The 10,293-nt window shown below is 38.8% G+C and overlaps 1 protein-coding gene across 1 annotated transcript in view; it reads left to right on the top strand.

The window, feature by feature from the left end:
- The first annotated feature begins 9,435 nt into the window (after positions 1 to 9,435).
- LOC106872550 (uncharacterized) overlaps positions 9,436 to 10,293 on the top strand; it is a 24,271-nt gene continuing 23,413 nt past the window's right edge. The window contains exon 1 of the mRNA XM_052970655.2: positions 9,436 to 10,293. This exon is cut by the window's right edge and continues 165 nt beyond it. The gene's annotated coding sequence lies outside the window, so the exon portion shown is untranslated.

The raw sequence follows: 10,293 nt of genomic DNA on the forward strand, positions 1-10,293 counted from the left end.
CAGAGACGGGTTGCGTGTGGTCAGTGGCGTGTGCCAAAGTCGTAGAACAGCCGAGAACTGCATTTCTTATAGAGAATAGTAGGCTCCCGGGAGAGATGAAAGTTTTTCCGCCAAGAGAATATGTGATCCATTTTAGCGCATCTGATTAGTTGACCGTGTAATTTAGCGCAATTGTTTCAGTCAGGGGACAATTTGCGCCTAAAACTGAAGCAATCAGAACAATGGTTACAACCTGGTATTTATAGCTAAGTGTTTTCTTCTACGTCCAAACAACAATTATAAATTAAAGGGAGAAAAAATGATTTGCTTTCTTTTATTTTGTCAATCCGTTCTGATACACGAGCATTGCTCTTCCAGTCAGCTTCCCGCATTTCACAGGCCTTTAGTGAGGACTTTACACAGTCCTTAAATCGCAGTTTTGGTTTCTTCTGGGGTCGCTTTCCTCTAACAAGTTCCCCATATAGCATCTATTTAGGCATCCTGCTACCATTCATTCTAACGTGTCCAGTCCAACATAACCGGTGTTTGTGCATCATCGCCTCAATACTCAGAATATCGGCTTTCCTCAGAATCTGTGTATCTGGTATTTTTAAGGTCCAGTCAAAATTTAGAATATGTCTCAGACTTTCTGAGAAGCGTTCAAAGACCTTTACATGACGTTTGTAAAGGGTCCATGTCTCACATGAGTGAAGGAGCGATGTCAGTACACATGCACGGTAAACAGCAATTTTTATTCACCTTGTGATGCCATGTTGGGACCAAAGACGAGACTCAAGAGACCTGAAGGAATCAGTTGCTCTCTGCAGCCTGAATGATATTTCATCATACATGGGGCAAAAACGGGTGAGTGTGCTGCCCAGGTATACAAACTTGTCTACCACTTTCAGTATTGTTCCTTCAACCAAGATAGCTGGTTCCACATATAGGTTTCTTGGTGCAGGCTGGGACATTACAACAGTCTTGTCCAGGCTAATGCTGAGTCCAAATGTCATGCAAGAAGCAAAAATATGATTCACAAGTATTTGCATATCATCCACTGTATGAGTGACTAAGTCACAGTCATCTGCATAAAGGAGGTCACGAATAAGAGAATGGAAAACTTTTGAATTGACAGCAAATCGATACAGGTTAAAAAGACAGCCAGAAGATCGATACTTAACATATATCACAGGAGAGCTGTCCACAGCAAAAGCAGGAGTAAGAGTAGCAGCAAAGTACAGAGAAAAGAGAGTTGGGACAAGGATATCGCCCTGCTTGACACCATTCTGTACAGCAGGAGTGGGGTATACTTCTATGTACAAGCTGGTATACTTCTATGTACAAATTATAGTAAAAATTTCAATTATAAAATTTATACAATATTCGTATGCCTATTTGCGACGTAGGTCACGTTCCACTACGGTTAGACTCGATCAGAAAATCGTCTGGTAATTGCCATTTTAATGGAAATTTTGTTTTCAATATACCATCCCCTTGAATCTCAACTGCACTCTAGCTGAAAAATATAGAATACTTCATGAGTCATATAAACGTCCTAAACTCAGTGGCAGCGTTAATTTAATTTGTTAAACTGATCTTTATTAATATACTAGCAATGTAACCCGACCTTGTCCGGGTGTGACTTATGCCATCTACGATAAGTCTTGCTAGCTGAAAATCAACTAAAAAAGAAAGCCTTACAACGAAAAAACCCTTATGATGTAAATATGTTCATAATTCAAAAGACGATGAAATTAATAGGGAAAGTCTGAAGGCTGTTTTGCGTAAAATTATTAAGCATACGTAAATTTCATCCGTGTAATTGGCTATAGAAATGCTTGTGCAAAACAACTTTTTGCGCTGCCCTGATTATACATAGCAGGGTAATCCCTTTTCACAGGAGCTAGGATGGCAATTTGTGATGAAGCAATTGCTGGCGATCTGTTGCTAAACAGTTTTGCCAGAATTCTATCAGATTGGGCAGAAGGTGTTGATGCACCATTTTGCATTATGTTCAAAGTAGCTACTGGAATGTGGTGAATTGCTGCAGTCTGTGGCTGTCATTTTAAACCGGTTGCTGTCTTTCCCCAGCAAACTCTCTTCTTTGGAGGCATAATCTATGTATATATTAAACAGAACAACAAAAGTTATAATAGATGGCAGGGTCGGTACTTTTCACATATCTGTAATTTTTCAGATTAACACCCGCACGATTACCCAACCCTAATCCTAAACCTAATCCTAACACTAACCCTAACACTAACCCTAAACCCTGACCCTAAAAAACGTAACCGTAACATTAATCCTAAACCCTAACCCTGACCCTAAAACCCTAACCCTAACACCCTAGTGAAAATCATGGTAAATTTACAAAACATTGACGAACTTGAGTTATATTTTACTGAATGATTGTGTACTTGCACGTGTATGCTTTTGAGAGAGGGAGAGAGGAAGAGGTAGAGAGGGGGAGAGAAAGGAATAGGGGTAGTTAAAAGTTTTCTTATGACTGCTTCTCTTCACTGCCTATTACTTCATTAGAAATCTAAGGATGCACATAAGCACATAATAGAGAAAAATGAAACAAATATGGACGACTTGCTCCGAAACACCACCGAGTGGGGAACACTTCTCAAAAATAACCTGCAGTTGTTTCCTTCAAAATTTCTACATGCTTGAAATGTACATACATCAAGGTACATTTGTACAAAATTTCATGAAAAAATATTCATTTTCCTGGAAGTTAAGAGGCATTTAAGTGGAATTTCCGAATATTGTACCCCACCCCATTCCAAAACACTTTCACCGAAAATATTTGTATATTTGGAATCTACATAATAAATAATATATGCATAGAAAATTTCATAAAAAAATATTCATTTTTATGAAAGTTATGACCTTCCAAAGTTGGGGGATACAACTCTGTAGTTATGCCATCAATGTTTTGTAAATATACCACGATGTGAATGATTGTGTTTACTTGCACGTGTATACGTTTGAGAGAGCGAGAGAGGAAGAGGGGGAGAAATGAATAGAGATTGAGAGCAATGTGTATGTTGTTGTCACAGGTCATGTATGTGTGGTTGTGTGTTTTTACGTATCTATGTTATGAAAAATAGGTCAAGAATACTGAGATGAAAGTTTAATCTATGACGTTGTATGTATCACTTTCTCTCTCTCTCCCTCTCCCTCTTTTACTCTTACTCTCTATATTTTTATGTTGAGCGCGTGTGTAAGAATGGTGTTCCAGGTAGAAGGAATGAAATATAAAAGTTGCTAGTAACAACAGCCAAATCTCCCTTAAATCACACAAAGTAAAAGGAATTTTAAAAATCTAATTACTGCACTGGAAAGTTCACATCGAGAAAATTCCATTGATGTAAAAATTTTTATGAAAAAGTGGAAAATGTGGATTTCTATAAACTTTCAAAAAGGCTTCACACAGACACACAACTTCAGATTTATATATTAAGATATCGAATTATTCATTACAAGATTTACAGATATAAGAGTTAGAACTTGTGATCCGCCTGCGGACCTTTTTCTTTGGAAATTTTTGCCCGCCACAGTAAAAAGACCTTAGTTAAATGAATGAATACCCGGACAAGATCCATATTCTGTTCATGGCACTTCTCTTGCAGCTGTCTCGCTGTGAAAATCATATCCATTGTTCCTCTTCCAGATCGGAAACACATTGAGATTCCGATAGCACATCATTTACAAGACACCCATTCAGGTGGGTAAGAAAAATACTTGCCAGAACCTTGCCAGTAGCTAATAGTAGAGCAATACCTCTTTAGTTACCACACGCTACTCTGGCTCCCTTTCCTTTATAGAGAGCAAGAACAATTGCGTCCTTCTAGTCCTTAGGTATTGTACCATCCCTCCAGATTACACCAATAAGTTTATGAAGGGACTGTGTGATTTGATCACTACCAAATCGCAGGACCTCAGCACAAATACCATCCTTACCAGGTGCCTTCTATTGAGGGTGTGGAATTTAAGGAGCTAATGACAGGTCTCTGTTGCATAGTGCCAATCACTGCTTTGTCCACAACTGACTCACGGTTTAGGAGTTCAGAAAATGTTCAATCCAGCGATCCGTGATCTCTGTTGATTTAGTAAACAGAGTAGAAGACTCCTTGGAAAGCAAAGGAGCTGATGCAGAGCTTTTAGGCCCATATACTTGCTTCATAAGATGGTAAAGCATCTTGCTGTCATTTGCATCAGCAGCAGCTTTAACATCACGAGCAAGATCCTCCCGTCAGGAATTCTGCACCTTCCTAAGAGATCGCTGCAGTAGTGATTTTACACTGCTGTAGTGGGCAGGTGCTAGATTTCGCACAACTGAAAGTCTTTTGTGCAGTAATACATTGTGGGTATGATGCTTTGCGACTAGCAGTCGCTGAAGTTCAGCATCATTTTCATCAAACCAGTCTCTGTGTCTGGCAGTAGCATATCCCAGTGTTTCAACAATACATTGAAAAACCTGGTCTAAATAATCTTCCCACGCTGTAGTATTTTTGATGCTGCATAAACGATTCTGAAGCTCTTTCCTCACCACAGCATCATATATCTTATGGACATTCAGATGCCGAAGAATGCCAACTGGCCCTCTTCCTTCTTTCATTCTGATCATCGTTCGGAATTTTGCTCGCACCGGGCTGTGATCCGTCCAGCTCTCCGAACCATGAAAGAACTTGACATTACAAATGCCTTAGATGTCGCGTTTGCGAATGATGACATAATCCAGCATGTGCCAAACTTTAAACCTTGGGTGCATCCAAGTTGTTGTGTGATCACTTCTGTGCATAAAATGAGTGCTTGCGATGTAAAGTCCGTATTCCTTACAAAGCTCCAGAAACATGGAATCATTGCTATTCATCTTCCTTATGCCAAAATGTCCAAGAGAGTTCCACGTCTGTGCCAAGTCTGGCATTGAAATCTCCCAGTAGAATGACTTTATCAGAATTGAGAATTTTCCTAAGTATGACTCCCAGATGGGTATAGAAAATAGTTTTATCTTCATCACGACTGGTCAAAGTAGGTGCTTAGGCACTTATTAAAGTAACAAACCACCCACCTCTCAGGTTCAAACGTAGAGTCATTAGACGATCATTTATAGGAACAGGAAGCTCCTCCAACTTCTTAAGGATTTCAGATCGAACTGCAAAGTCAACACCAGCCTCTCTGCGCTCCTCCTTCGGTTTCCCCTTCCAAAAATAGGTGTATCCACTTCCTACTTCCTCAAGCTGACCATCACCTTCTGCACGAGTCTCTGAAAGTGCAGCTATATCAGTGTTATAACGATTCAACTCGCGAACAACAAGTGCAGTGCGTCTTTCAGGCCCACAGTCGCTTTTGTTATCCAACTGGGTACGCACGTTCCAGCATGAAATAATTAAGTTCCAACCAGATTTTATAAGTATTCTCTTTGCTTTTCAAGTGCAGGATGGACATCCGTCAGTCGCACTAAACTGACCAGATAGAAGAAGACAGGCAATTTTTGGTTCGCCTTTACCAGAAACTCTCCGGCCTCTGGGTGAGCAGTGCCCTCCCCAATTGGAGCTGTTCAGACACCCATGTAGCAACCGAATCCCATCGCTGTCTTGGGCGACAAGGAGATGACTATATCTAACATGGGCCGCGTACGTGCAGGCCGCTGACTACAAGCTTTCAATCCGTCAGGTCTGCATACTTCGCCACCTTCCCATCGTCTTAGGACTTCTGAATAAAAATATGAGAAGCAATGTAGATGTAAAGGAAAAGTCAGCAATGCCTGCGCAAAGTTTTAGCTCCAATAAGGCTTGCACGACATCTCATAAACCTTCTCCACTCTATTGACATTACCCAGAGACAAGCCGAGGCAAGAAATTTGGTGCTAATATGAGTTGAAGGTTCAAGGATGTGGGAGCGCCAAAAGATCCCCAAAATGTCCAATGCCATTCCCTGCATATCTAGAGACATGGTTCAGCAAGAGCTAAGGGGTGCCTCACTCCCAATTATCTTCCAGCACACCGGACACAATCCCGGAATCTTTGCGTACCCGAGCTATTGCTAGATAGTCATTGAACCTGCACTAGGTTCATCCGGCCTTGTTTTTATTCCTACTGGCTTTAGTCTTATTGGGTTTCTAGCAACCCTCACCAGGCTAGCCTGGTGAGGTTGCCGGTTTAGACACCGACAACCCGACCATGCAACATGCTCTACTGGGTTCCATGAGAGCCTCATACATACATACATACATACATACATACATACATACATACATAGACACTTGCGCACATACACACATAATCGCATACATGCATGCACACAAACACATCCATGTACACACGCACACACATATATACACAAACGCAAGATTTTATATACACAAGCGCAAACACACGAATGCAGATGCGCGTGCACTCACACAAACATACTAACTCACAAATACATACAAGCACAAGCACACACACACTCACACACATACACACACATACACATACACACACACATACATACACACACACACATACACATATGAGCCCTCACACACACATACACTCACACACACGCACACAGACATACATATACGAGCCCTCACACACACTCACAAGTGCACATAAACACCCGCACACACATACACACACACACACACACACACACATACGCACACATGCATATGCGCATACACCCTATATCATAGGCACAAACTCAGGAATTTCGGTGACAGTGGCAGTGGATCATATCAATTTCAGTACTTAACTTGTTCTTTATCTTGTCTACTCCGGAAGGAGAAAAGGCAATTGCACTTGACGCATAACTGCTTCTCAGTCAAAGAATGACGAGGTGCAGTATCACGAACAATGCAACCTTGTCATTGCAGCAGGAAGAAATGGCCATTCTCGCCGTTAGCGTGTCGTACGCGTTATATGTACTTTTTTTTATATACCTTTACTAACTGAATTATTTATTCTTCCTTTATTCTACTACTGTGGAAGCGCAATAGCCCAGTGGTTAGGGCAGCGGATTCGTGGTCATAGGATCGCGGTTTCTATTCCCAGACCGGGTGTTGTGAGTGTTTATTGAGCGAAAACACCTTAAGTTCCACGTAGCTCCGGCAGGGGATGGTGGCGAACCCTGCTGTACTCTTTCACCACAACTTTCTCTCACTCTTACTTCCTGTTTCTGTTGTGCCTGTAATTCAAAGGGTCATCATTGTCACACTGTGTCACGCTGAATCTCCCTGAGAACTACGTTAAGGGTACACGTGTCTGTGGAGTGCTCAGCCACTTGCACGTTAATTTCACGAGCAGGCTGTTCTGTTGATCGGATCAACTGGAACCCTCGTCGTCGTAACCGACGGAGTGCCAACAACATTCTACTACTCTCTAGAGTAACTTCTTTCCTAAAACTGTCGGATGTAATTTTTGTCTCTTTCGTAAGACTGGCCATCGGTTGTTAATAACCACTCTCAATACATCTATAACTAATTCGTTAATCTTGTCCCTGGATGCCTTCAGCTTCCAGTAAGTTGTTCCCTCTCTATTGAACTTGGTTAAATTGATCGTAGAGATTTTGAATTTGTGGTCCATGGAGTCAACTATCAGAAACCGTTGACAATTTACGCTTAACCTTTTGGCTTAAGTAACGGAAACTCTATCTAATTATGACCTGGATAACCTGTTGTAGTTTGTTCAAGTCCACGTTGACGCATTCGGCGAATCCAGGCGATGTTTGTCGAGTTGTTTGAACTACTTGAGTAGGTTTGTGAGATTTTTTTGCAGACCTTTCTCCTATCAATTATTCTCATACGATTTCTGTGTATATTTCCAGGACGTCAATCCAATCACCCTATGATACTAATGAGCTAGATGTTTCATTTACTAACTCTAGAAGCCTACAGAAATACAACCAATGAGACCCTGTCGAGGTGTAAACGGACACTAGTCTGAAGACATCTTCATGGGATATTTTCTTTTTGGCTCACAGTTTTTGAAATTTTAAATTTAAGTGAAAATTTTTAAATCTTGGTATATTGATGTGATTTTACATACTGAATCTGGAAAACAAAAAAGAATTGAAAATTGTGAGCGAAACAGAAACGATTCCATATCATGACACCTGCTAATCCTGTTCAGGCTTGGGAACACGAGGTGCATGCGAGACAAGCGCACCTCCTAGAATTTTGGTGAGGGCAATGAAAACACTTTGAACAACCTGTGTTGGAAGATCCCGCTAAGCAAATTTCATTCCTCATTTATGTGTTCAGAGCGTAAAGATTTCTGATAGATGCATTGCCATACGTTTTGATGGAGGCTTCAGTCGACTGAATTGCTCACAGTATTTGACTAATATTTCATTTCATCGACCTCCTGAAAGATTAAAGTAAAGTCAATCCAAATGGGATTCGAAAGCACGGTTGAAAAGGACTTAAGGTGTTTCGTCTGCATTTCTACACATTCTATACAGGAGGTGAATTGGTAGAGTTGCTATAGCGCTGAAAAGAATGCATCAATGTTTTTGTTTCGATACTCTACGCTGTCAATTTAAACCCCTCTAGGGTCAGCTTCGCTTGTCATCATTTCAAGGTCGATAAAATAGCACCAATCCAGGTTGGTGGACTGGCGGGACTGTGAAGAAATTGTCTCGATGTATTTGTCCCAGTTATTTGCGTTCTGAGTTCAAATCCTGCCTTGGCCAACGTGGGTGGCAGACTTAATCTGTCTCCCAATTTAACACCACCACCTGGTGCCTCTTTAGAAGAGGTTACTATCTTGTTTGGCCATGCCTCCAGTCAGAAGATACCTTATCAAGAAATCTATATATGTCATTCAACTACGGTAGTAGCTGAATAATATTCTTAAGGTTGCAATTTACTCCCACGCAGCATCTTTCAGAGCTTGTCACTAATTCAGTTCTTAAGCAAATGGAAAACTGTTAAAATTTTTGAAGAGGACTGGTCCCTAGCTACATTTGGCATGAAAAAAAAATTAAGATTTGGTCAAGTAGAAAAAGTTTGCATCAAAATTTGTAGCAACATTATGTGAGAGTAAGTAACGCCACCAATCAATTTTAGATCAAAATAACTTTTTTATTTTAAAAGCAAAATATATTTATCTTAACTTCAATGATAGAAGAAAGCGTGAGGAATTTTATAGTTTTGGTCCCATGCAACAAAAATTTGTATCAAAAAAGTTGTGAGGTAAAATACTATGAAAAAAATATAAGGCAAAAAATTGGATATAAGTATAACTAACTTCTTTATTTTAAAAGCGAACTATATTTTAGTTAAGCTTAAATGACAGAGCTCAATTCGAGGTGTTTCATGGTATCAATCTCATGCAATGAAGTTTTAAAAGAAAAAAAGTTATGAGTGTTTGTTTCTCAAATTTGAGGGTGATAATATTGTTCTGTACTTTTTTATGAATATAGGTTCTATAAGGGGACTTTTAATATATGTCACCGGCGTCATTTCACCTGGAAAAAAACATGGATTACATGGGAAAATACGAGCAGGAGAAGTAATATTCTAATATAAACCTGGTAAAGTACAGGACAAGTTATTACACTTGGAAAAGTTCAGGACAATTATTACATCTGGTAAAGTACAGAACAAGAAATTTTTTACTTAAAATACTGTAGCTAAGAATAAAATTTGAATATTAAAAATTATTTGACTTTAATTTACAAAGTAACATTATAATTAAAAAAAGGTACTATCGTTTTGGTAAAATATTGACACACTAAAATACTTAAAAAATGAGAGCTAGAAGTATCAATATAGTTAAAGTTTTATGCAAAGTAGAATAGTATATATCGTAGGAAAATTCATTATGTAAAAGATAAGCATTGGGTCAAAACTAAACCTGTGAAGACTTAGCAATAACTTAGGCAATAACTCAAGCAAATCTTACTGTGAATTTGTTGTTATAGGTAGATTTTACTGTAATATGTAACTAATTTTTGTATTATTCTATTTATTGTACTGACTAATTATGTACTACTATTATTTTTTATAATCTATTTTCAAATTTCTAATTTTTTATAAAAAAATTTTTTAATGAATTTCTTTAAGTGCAAAAATTATTTTCAGTAATTTTTAATTTTTAATATAAGTAACAAGTAATAACAAATAGAAGTAATAACTTGTAATAAAATTTTTAGTTTTTTCTAAATCTAAATATTTTATTTGAAATTTTATCCTTAGCTGCAATATTTTAAGTAAAAATTTTCTTGTTCTGTACTTAACCAGATATAATAACTTATCCTGTACTTCTCCAGATTTATAATCTTAAGAATATTATTTCTCTTGCTCGCATTTTTCCTCGA

The sequence above is a fragment of the Octopus bimaculoides genome, chromosome 9 (assembly GCF_046866305.1).
Source record: "Octopus bimaculoides isolate indiv1 chromosome 9, ASM4686630v1, whole genome shotgun sequence".
In the NCBI taxonomy this organism is placed as follows: domain Eukaryota; kingdom Metazoa; phylum Mollusca; class Cephalopoda; order Octopoda; family Octopodidae; genus Octopus; species Octopus bimaculoides.